The following is a 10,604-nucleotide window of genomic DNA, read 5'->3' on the forward strand; positions in this document are numbered from 1 at the left end:
TAGATCTTTAAATGTATTATCTACGGCCTGATTGGTCATACACTACTATCCAATCAATGTGACGGACCCATTTGATCTAGTAATTCTTTTAACTAATTTGTCGTAATAATATGATTATGTGTGGAAGCGTTTTTTAGGATAATAATAGTTAATTGAATTGACTAGTCATTTGAGGTTGCCCTTAAATGAATATTTATATGAAAAACTACAGAAACAAGGTTCCTAGTTTAATTATAAACCCCGTTTAATGGCACAGGGTAAACGCCAAAGACATAGAATTAATTATAACTACGAATACTTACTTTTTTTGGAACAGTATTTGTGCACAATGAAAGTCAGCTTTTCTGCCATACTCATCAAAAATTTCGTATAGACATTATATCAATTGGCAAATTATGTTGTTTTTAACGCATCCTCCTCTTCCTTATCCTCCTTCTCTTCTTACTTTTGGTAACTAACCTCTATTCTGTCGACATTTTTTGGTTTGTAAGAATTACCTTTTGCGTTTTATCTTTATTTAGGATTGTTGGGATAAGAGTAAGGTTTGTGCACTTAAACTGGTTTAACCCCCAGTAAATTTACATTTTACTGACCGTTCCAAGGCGGTACCTTACACTCATTGATAAATATACCTAGTTTTTTTTATATATATATAGAATGTATGCACTGTGCTGTTGTTGGAGTTTTGTGCTGTTCTTCCACGTTTCTTGTTTGTGATTTTATGTTCTGTGGCGTTTACCCAGTGCCATTAAACCGGGATCGCTACTCAGCTTGTTTCTGTAGCCTTTTGCAAAAATATTGTTGCATATATCATGTATCTTATTTCGCCTAGAGTATCTACGATGATCAAACTATGCATATCTGGAAATATAAGAAATAATATTTTCTAAAACAACTACCCAGTCCTATTATATGCTTTCCGGTGATAGAGATTAATCAGTGAAATTTGGCCCGAAGGCCAACGGACTACAGTCACACGCACATTAACATCATAAACACATATACACACACCAAAACAAACTGAAACCACATACACAAATGCAAATACCTTCAAATGACGGGATTAGCGCCTTGGAACGGTCAATGAAACACTAGTTTACTGAAAACTCGAGCGTACAATGTTTACCTAACTGTTCCCCACTGCGGGACGAAACACAATCAATTTAAAATGTGATGTAGTGGATATCGCTTACATTAATTCATAACATTACATTTTATATTCAATTAAAGAAAACAGAATAAATATTCTATATAAAAGGATCTACACAAATGATTCATGTACTGTTTGATATGTAACTCTTAAATTACGAGAATATAACGTTTAGCTCAACTACATATCTCTAATTGATATAACAGTCAATTACATTATAGACCCGTGACCCAACCCGATCAGAGGCTTAAACATGAAGTGGTAGCTTTTATTGATAATTATGTGGATATTTACGAAGCAAACATTATAGAAAACCTAGTAAAATAAATTTCCACCACCTCCAACCCACCACCCCACAAAGTAGATATGTATTCACGTCTTAATTCAGCGCGTTTCTGGGCAATAAATCAACAACAATACCAGGTTAAAAACAATTAAGTTATTTGTTACTTTTTGGTTGTTCATCAATAACACATGGAAAAGCAAACACATGTTTCTGTCACAAACAAGTGTATCTCAATACATACAGTGTCACTTACTTGTAGAGAAGATGTCCACAGTGTGGTTGAATATAACACATTATAACGACACTTTAACATTGAATGTAACAGTGTCTATTATCTTATATGTGTATGTATGGTTTTGATATCTTGCTTTTGAAGAAAGATGTTGTTAAATGTTTGATTGCTGTTTTGTTTTATTGTATTTTTGAGGAACGCCCGGAATATGCAAGTGCAGAAATGTGGCTTTTTGACATGGCAGTCTGATCTTATTACACAATTTCAATTTACAAAAGTGTGAAAAAGGCTTTCCTTTGCAGACGGAGCGTTAACAATATAAATGGCCTGGATATAAATGAAGGATATTTTCGAGAAACAAATGTTTAAACGTTTCTGACCGTATAACTAATATTTAGACATTAATCTCTGAACGTCAGCATGTACTTTGTATATAGATTGATAAAATATAAGAATATGCATTCGACAATTGTGTGTAAATGTTGGATACTGTAACTCGCAATGCACATATAATAAACTTTCTTGCAACTCCTATTCCATCGAATTGTATAAATACTCTTTCCTAAATGATTTCGCAAATGTTTGGTGCATATCTAATACATATAACAAGTGTCACTGCAACGTGCCAAATGTGTTTCTACTAATGGATTTATAACCGCATCGCGATCTCTTGGGTCTGGATACTGTTTTCTCTGTCTGCAACCTGCGTAACAAATCGTATTCGACAATCTTTACAGTCTCGCCGTTGAATAACACACCGATTTATTTACGTATAGCCAACCTCCGTACAGACTATTGCTTTGAAACTTGAATATCATGGAGTTTTTCTCAATGTTAAACGAAATTTTCATGGATGTCTTTATAAACGCGACAAGTGTTTGTCAATTTCCCACTTTGGACTGTCAATGCTTTCCTTTATATAATAACACAATACATATATTTGTCACCTTGTTCATTTTGTCATACGAAAAGTGTATTGTTGGTGATTGTCGATTAGTGATTGTACCCCGAAATATCTTTCAGGTGTTGGCCTAGTTCTTTTGCTTCCTGTATTTCAAGTTAGTTCAGCGGAAGTGCTCTTAGTAATAATATGTTTCATTCTTAGGCGCGTCCTATCTTACGGTAAGGTATGTGCCTGTCTTTGTTCAATCATAATACACTATCAATATTTTTATTTATATGTCGTTGGTGTTCAAACATTAATTGTTTTCGTGATGTATTCGTCTGTGGCTCCTTTATTGCATGTAAACGCTTTGTGATTACTTTTGAAAAAAAAGTGTGGTTGTGTACATACAAATAAGTTTAAACATCCAGTCAGTTAGCCTTTCTCGCTAGGCGTTCCGATGCGGTACCCTAGCATTGAGAAGTGTACATCTCAACATAGTTATCGTTAATACAAATATTTGGTTACTGCGGTTGAAGTTTAATTGTATTGTTCTTAGTGCAGTTTTGTGTATGTGTTTGAAAATTATTAAACATCAATAATATGTTGAATACAGACAGGCACATTTTGCCCGGTAATTATTTTTGGCATTCGGATAAAACAACAAGTGCCAATATGAAATGATCGTATTGATTGGTAAGAGTATAGATGACATGTAAGGTAAGTTTGACTTAGATAAAAATAGATCATTGCTTTAATCCTTTACCCCCTACTCTTATTTATGACGTGTTTCCGACATTACGACATGGCACCAGACCAATTGGCAAAATCGAATGCATTAGTCACCGGAAATGCGATTGTTTGGTCTTTATCTTAAGCAATTACTTATAAACGGCTTTCTTGAAGAAAGTGCTTACTGAGGTTAACAGCCCAAAACCTAAACCATTACCATTGAAAAGAGGCATTTATTTCTTAACACCACATAATTCAAATTGATATGGCTGATAATACGCATATATATCTTGTTCTGACCGCAGTGGTCAGACGCCTTACTAATCACCGAAAACATTATCATCGTGCTAGATGACAATCAGCCATCCCTTAATGTGAACAAATGAGCTGAAATAAATAGTCTCTGGACACGAAACCGTTTTTTTATTATTTTTTTTTTATATCATCTTCGCTGTAACTCAGACAACAGTGGTCAATTGAAAGACACTTGCTATCAATCCCAAACATAATTGGCAGAAGTGTCGGTCGGCCTTTCCTCGGCGTTCTGTTATTGTGATGTAAGAGGACGCGGCTGACAGCTAGTCCAGAAAACAGTTTTAGAACGAAGGGCCGATCAATTTAAAGTATGAATTCAGACCATTTAGTATTCCTTCTTGTATCTTTGTACTAAGTCCTAATTAAAGTGACACTCATTCAAAAGTGACTTTTTCAAAATCAATACATACACATGTATAACAAAAATACATTTTGAGTGCTAACCCCTGAACTACTTACTAAATAATGCACTCTTGGAAAATATTTATTACTAAAAACAAGATTATGACCATGTATTTACCTGCTGACAACGCAAACATATTAAATGATTGGTGAATGCTAAACTATTTATTCTGACCTACTATCATTTCATATGGTAGAAATTCCGTGTTGTCTTTTTCTTTTTCAAATCAAACTCGGTATCCCTCATAAAAACCATTGTTTTTGACATTTATTCATCCATTTTGGTATTTTGAAATAATTGTATTCATGATGTCAATTCTATTTGGGAGTAAGAGTGCATCTTTAACTGTCCCATTCTTATGTCTTGATCGTTGTTTGTCTAATGGGCCTCTCGCTGATTGTTTATCTTTCGTTGTGTTTGATTGAACATAATATCATATACTTTCATCAAAACTCCGTCTCAACTATTTGTTAACTTATAAATGTTTTGGTTGTCGCGTGAGAGAGGTCCAAATTCATTGGGGATTTGCCAATTTTTCCGTTACGCAATCTATTATTTAACTACATTTATCTTCAACGACAAATTAAATTAATATAATGAATGTAGAGACTGTTTTCTTGGCAATATTTATGCGAAAAACTACAGAAACAAGATCAGTAGCATATCGTTTAAACATAAACATGGTTAAATGGCACTGGGCAAACGCCAAAGACATAGAACATTAAAACAAAAAAAATCACAAACAAGAAACATGGAAGAACAGCACAAAACTCCACAAAAAGCACAGTGCATACAATCTATGCAAATTATATTTTTCTATTATTTCCGATTGCGTTTATAATTATCAGCATTAGATTATGTCAAAAAGTCACTGATGAATTTTGTGCTTATGCATATAAGATAAGAAACATCTACGACAGGTTAACGTGTATAAATTGTATAAAATATAGCTGATGGGCCTGGCTATACCGTTACTAATGCAGCTTGCAGGAAGTAAGTGGTAGAAACCCATTGCGCTTGCGCCAATGAAATAAACTGAACACTCACGTAAAATTTACAAAAACCACTACTTTGGGAAGCAACTTCCAGATACGAAATTATGTAATTATGGAGCATCCCTTCATTCGGTATAACTTCAAGAAGTACAAACTTTGAACGCGAATTTGCATTTATAGGGTTAAAACTATCCACTTGTATCAATGTAAGTCTCTCATTTGATTAAAAATAATATACATCCCGTCGAATCCCTTAATTGTTTATTAATTTTAATTGTAAGTCTGGGACGGATATGCGATTAATTGTCTTATATTTTAACTACACGCAACTTAACAATTCCTTGTCAATCAATTATTATCACCATCAACATAACATATTATTTCAAGGCAGAAATAACACAAATATTGAGACTCTTATAATCGATCCTATCTCGGAATTAAGAACATAATATAATAAAAATTAGAGCTGTAAAATTGGAGAATAAGACCACACCTTCATTTAAACAACTCTTAATAAACAAGCATTTTTTTTCACTTCTTCTGTTGTTGCGTAATGCGTAACTAATCGTTTTATTTTTTTCATGCGTGGTTAATAACATTGTTTTGCTATAAATGGATATTTGCCACACAATTTTAAACTACGTTGTTACCGTCAACCTACCTTTTTTTCTACTTTTATGACATTCGGTTGCCGATAAAAATAGTTTCAACTAGTTTTAACCAACCCACTTTAGGAAAATACGACATTTGAACGCTTTGTAGCCAAACGAAACAGTAATTCCAACATTTTTATTGATTTAGGTGACATGGTTTCTATCAATAGAGACACATACAATAAATTTGAGTCCACTTAATTAAGCTCATAATTCTTAATCCATATCTTGTATTTCAAAATGTTGGACAAAAGTAAGGGTGTAAAAGAGGACTTGCTAACTGGTATGACTTCCAACTGTTATCATGCATTCACAGAATGTTTTAAACTGTCACCCTCGAATTTATAAATAAAACCTTTTAATTTTCAGTTCACCGTTGTTGTTTGTTGGAATGTAACAATGTGTTAAAACTCTCTTGTTGATTTTTTGTTTGCGGTTAGTTTACACAAATGTTTTCTTCAATTGTATATACACAAACATTGATTTAAACGAAAATCGAAAACTAAACGACAGCATCGACAAAGGTGAATCTGGTATTGATACCAGTAAAGAAAAGAATTGTTTTTAGAAAACAGCCGGCTATTCCACACGGTCACCCGGAATTTCATAAAAGTGGTGGATATGTTGACCTGTGAAGGATACATTGATAACATCACGTGATAATGTGAATCAACCGATCACGCAAAACCACAGCCGTAATTTTCAATCATGTTATAAACGCAAATGAAAATTGTGATCTTCAAAGACGATATGCCCCTTTGTTACGTAATTTACAAAAAAGTGAATTAAATGTTTATAAACCATGAGCGAGTCACCTTAACGTCAAGATCAACAATGGATGCGAAATGATAAAACATAAAACATTTGTACGTTATCATTTAGGACAACCGTGTATGAAAGATGGAAACTATAATTACCTTAATAATTTAAAAGGCAGAAATTGCAAGACTGATATTTAACAACCTCCACATCTCTTGTAATTGCAAGACTAATTTCTCTGCAATGAAATTGCATTTAAATCTGCCAATTGTAAAGATAATGAATGGCTTTCCTTATTTTATATTGCATATGAAATGCATAGTGCAAGTCTCGCATGGTGCCAAATGTGTTTCTGCTAAGATATATATTTATGATTATATACCTTCCGATTTCTCGGGTATTAGTTAGTACTTTATTTCTGTCTACGTAACAAAAGTGTTTAAATGTTTAGAGTGTCTCGCAGTTCGAAAAACACACCAATTAATTTCCTTTTTACTCTCGTGCGTACTTGATATTATTTCAAAATACTTTAATACGGTTGACTCATCCTTACTATTAAGGGCTTTCCTCAGTGCAAAAATTCGAGGGGAAGGGCGAAAATGTAAACGTTTTATTTAGCATTGAGAGAAAATATTGTTTGAGAGTATAACATACATCCACTGCAACATGTTTTGAGGTAAAATGACTTGATCATATTTTACGAAAGAAGGTTTGTCCGATTTGGAAAGAAAAAGGATTTACATGTCGACAGTATGAGCTTTTTGTGCAAAAATGACAAAAACAACTTATTAACAATATTGTGTGGCTTTTTGATAATGTATTTGCATCTTTTTTAATAAATCAGTGTAAAAAAGTTGATTATAATCATTTCCCGGTATCAAAAATGCAATTCGTAAAACTTGCTTGACTTCTTATTACAGCTACACATTTTGCAACGGATACATGTACTATGTTTGCAAAGTATTGAATCTCTAAAACAAATAAAAATTGTTTAAACATTTATGTTGATTTGTTACTTCAAATAACTTTGAAATGCCCTTGGGAAGAACCTTAAATGAAAACTCCCTGGTATCTTCAATAAGACAAAACGAGACTTTGAAAAGTAAATTTGCTAAACTGATTCAAGTTTACTTACTGAGAAGCAGTGCTAAGTTGTGACCTCCTAAATAGATGATATATTATTCAACACTTGCGAACTACATACTGTAGAAACTGAATCTTCCATCGCTACCCACTGCATGTATTTTGAATTGGCAGCCTTTAGGCAGAAAGTCGAACTGCCTTTTTTGCAATTGTTGTATGACACTTAAAGCATCTGATGAACTATTTTCTAATCAATAATACCAATCTGATCAAATTGCAGATATTTGCCAAGAAAGAGTGGTATTTTCAAGGACACAATTTCATTCAAAAACAACAAAAGTCAATCCCGTTTCGAAGTATTTGTTGATTTGATTATTAATTAATTAATGCTTGGTTTGAATATATCTATCCGTCATTAGCTTGACTTAGATTTACAATTATCATGGATCTTATTCGGTATGAAAATGTAACCCAATTATCTTAAGTTGCTGTAAAAAAAGTCGGCTTACGTATATGAGAGACAAATATCATTGTGCCATTGCTACGAAATCCAAACGGTCATACATGTGCTTGTGTCATTGCAAAAATGGGAATTTGTTACGCTAAAGGGTTCCAAAATACAACTTTAAAACCAATTTTCTCATCGTTTTTTTCTGAAAATGTCAAAGGCAGTTTTGAAGTCTACTTTCAGAAAACGATTTAAGATAATTGGTCATGTCATGAAGCCCACACATGCTTTTGTCAATCTTGTGAGTAAATATAAAAACAGGCCAAAGTCTGTCACTTTATTGCACTGCGTTCCTATCAACCCAACGAATATTTTAAAAACTTTGAGCCTAGTCATTTTCACTTGTATTGTACATTTTACTTTTGACTTTCATTGAGTGTCTCTAGCATCCAATACATTTTGAATAATTTAAATCTGTTAGGCTCATTGCGTAGACATATACGGATATTTTTAATGTTTGCTAACGCCCTGGAACTGTCTGTGACAGCTGAATAATTATAACTTTTGGGCTCGAAGTTTTTCGAAGAAAAAACATGATATAAACTCGATGACCTCCGAAAATCAATTATACAAACACAATTATCAAATTAAGATGAGTATTATAGTTAAATAAAGTTAAACATGTTATATTGTCACAACCACACAGAGAAATAGAAACTAGCAATACAAGGTAACCATAGCAACAAAATCCAAGACTTAAGAAATGTTCTAGTAAATGAACTCTTTATAAAGTATTGATTATCATCTTTAAAAAAGTACGATTTACCAAAGACTTTCATATCGGAGACGTTTGCACTTACATACGGCAAAAATAATTCCATTACCTTTTACAACAATCCTCAAGGACGTCCTCACAAGTTATATATATTTATTCTAAAACTTCAAATTAGATAACAGATAAAAAAAACTCTTGAAATTCTAAAAATATCTTAAAAACAATGTCGCATAAGGAAAAACAGTATTAGGGATGTTTCTTAGTCGTACATGTTGTTCGTGATGTGGCCGTTTAATCGCATATAAATGCTTTGTTGATGAATTCAGGGACCCGTGTAAGCCCGAGTTCCTATAAAGTAGTTAGCACCGTGAATTGTCTGTTGCACTGGTTTGTCTGTTTCGCTGTAATCGCCTGTTTGTGCAATCAACCTTGAACCTTGTTCTGTGTAAATCCTTACGAGGAATATCATGTAAAGATATGAGTGAAGATTTACCCAATTGCATGGTAACTTATACTAATGCTGGTAAAACTCTATGTTCTTGTGTTGTTGTTTTTTGATTTTTGGTTTTTGATTATCTTCACATTTATGTTGTCTTTGTAAAACTGGTTTCATGCAACAAATTATTATTGAGTAAAACTTTCCAGTCAAGTTAATCACTTTTACTAATACGTGTTTATGTATGTTTCTAACAGATACGCTTCTAACCTGTTCAGTAGTATAAACATCAAAGCAATGCTTTATTGTTGAAAATACGGGCAGTAGAATAGGGCTTTGCAGATCCTTTGGGTGTTAATACATTTCATCTTTTATAATTTAAAACGTAAATATATATATATGTTACGTGCTTTATGTGGACCAGTTATCCTTAAATTAATATATATATATTTAAAGCATATCCAATAAGCTCAAATATTTATATCAAAATATTTGCACTTATTATTATTATTTCCTTATCATTATCTTAGGGCTGATGGGTCAAAATGTACTATCCAATCAATGCGAAGGACGCATTTGATCTAGTTATTGTATTAACTAGTTTGTAGTAATAATATGTTTACGTGTGGACGTTTCTTCACAAAAATACTCGTACGTTAGATAGACTAATTATTTGTGGCTTCCCTTGAATATGATTCAAATAATAAGTCAGGAATAAAACCCGATTTTTCATTTATTATAAATATGTTCGTTTATATTTGAACACAATTTGTGCAGAATGAAGTGAGCTTTTTTGACTTTATTACCAAATCTCAAGGAAATTGTATAAATGTGGCAAGTGATGTTGTTTTCAACTCCTCCCCCGCCTGAAATTCAATGAGGCACTGGTCATGTCGAATGTTATGGTTTATACATGTTGGGATAGTAACACAACTCTAATCATGGCCCTAGTTCGCGTCACTCATTTTTGTTCCCAAATATACCATCAACTTTCAGTGCTCGTGTTTTTTTTATATGTTTACAAAGTAGAATTTCATGTGATACTTCAATTCTTACAGTCACATAGTTGTAATGAGTCAGAACTAGCATTATCGTGATTTTTAAAGTAATACAATGGACGAGCAAATCAGTCTCTACATTTCGCATTGACCTCGTTAAAGGCAGAAGGGACAATCCATACAAAAATTCCACGAACAACAACTATATCCATACAATCAACGGAATTGAAATAATTTGTTTTAATTGTATAGTTATCATGTGTGTATTCATTATACAAGTGTTTTTGTGTTGTGAGAGTACCCTCCTGCCAATATCACCACCCGCAACAAAACCAGGCACCACGGAACAAGGAATATTTGAGCTTAAAACATTTCTCATATGCAAATCCTAGGATTATTTTGGCATTTCGCATTTCTTGTTTCATGATTTATTTGTCTGAGATTTGTAGTTGGACA

Source organism: Mya arenaria, chromosome 7, assembly GCF_026914265.1.
Source record: "Mya arenaria isolate MELC-2E11 chromosome 7, ASM2691426v1".
NCBI classification, from domain to species: domain Eukaryota; kingdom Metazoa; phylum Mollusca; class Bivalvia; order Myida; family Myidae; genus Mya; species Mya arenaria.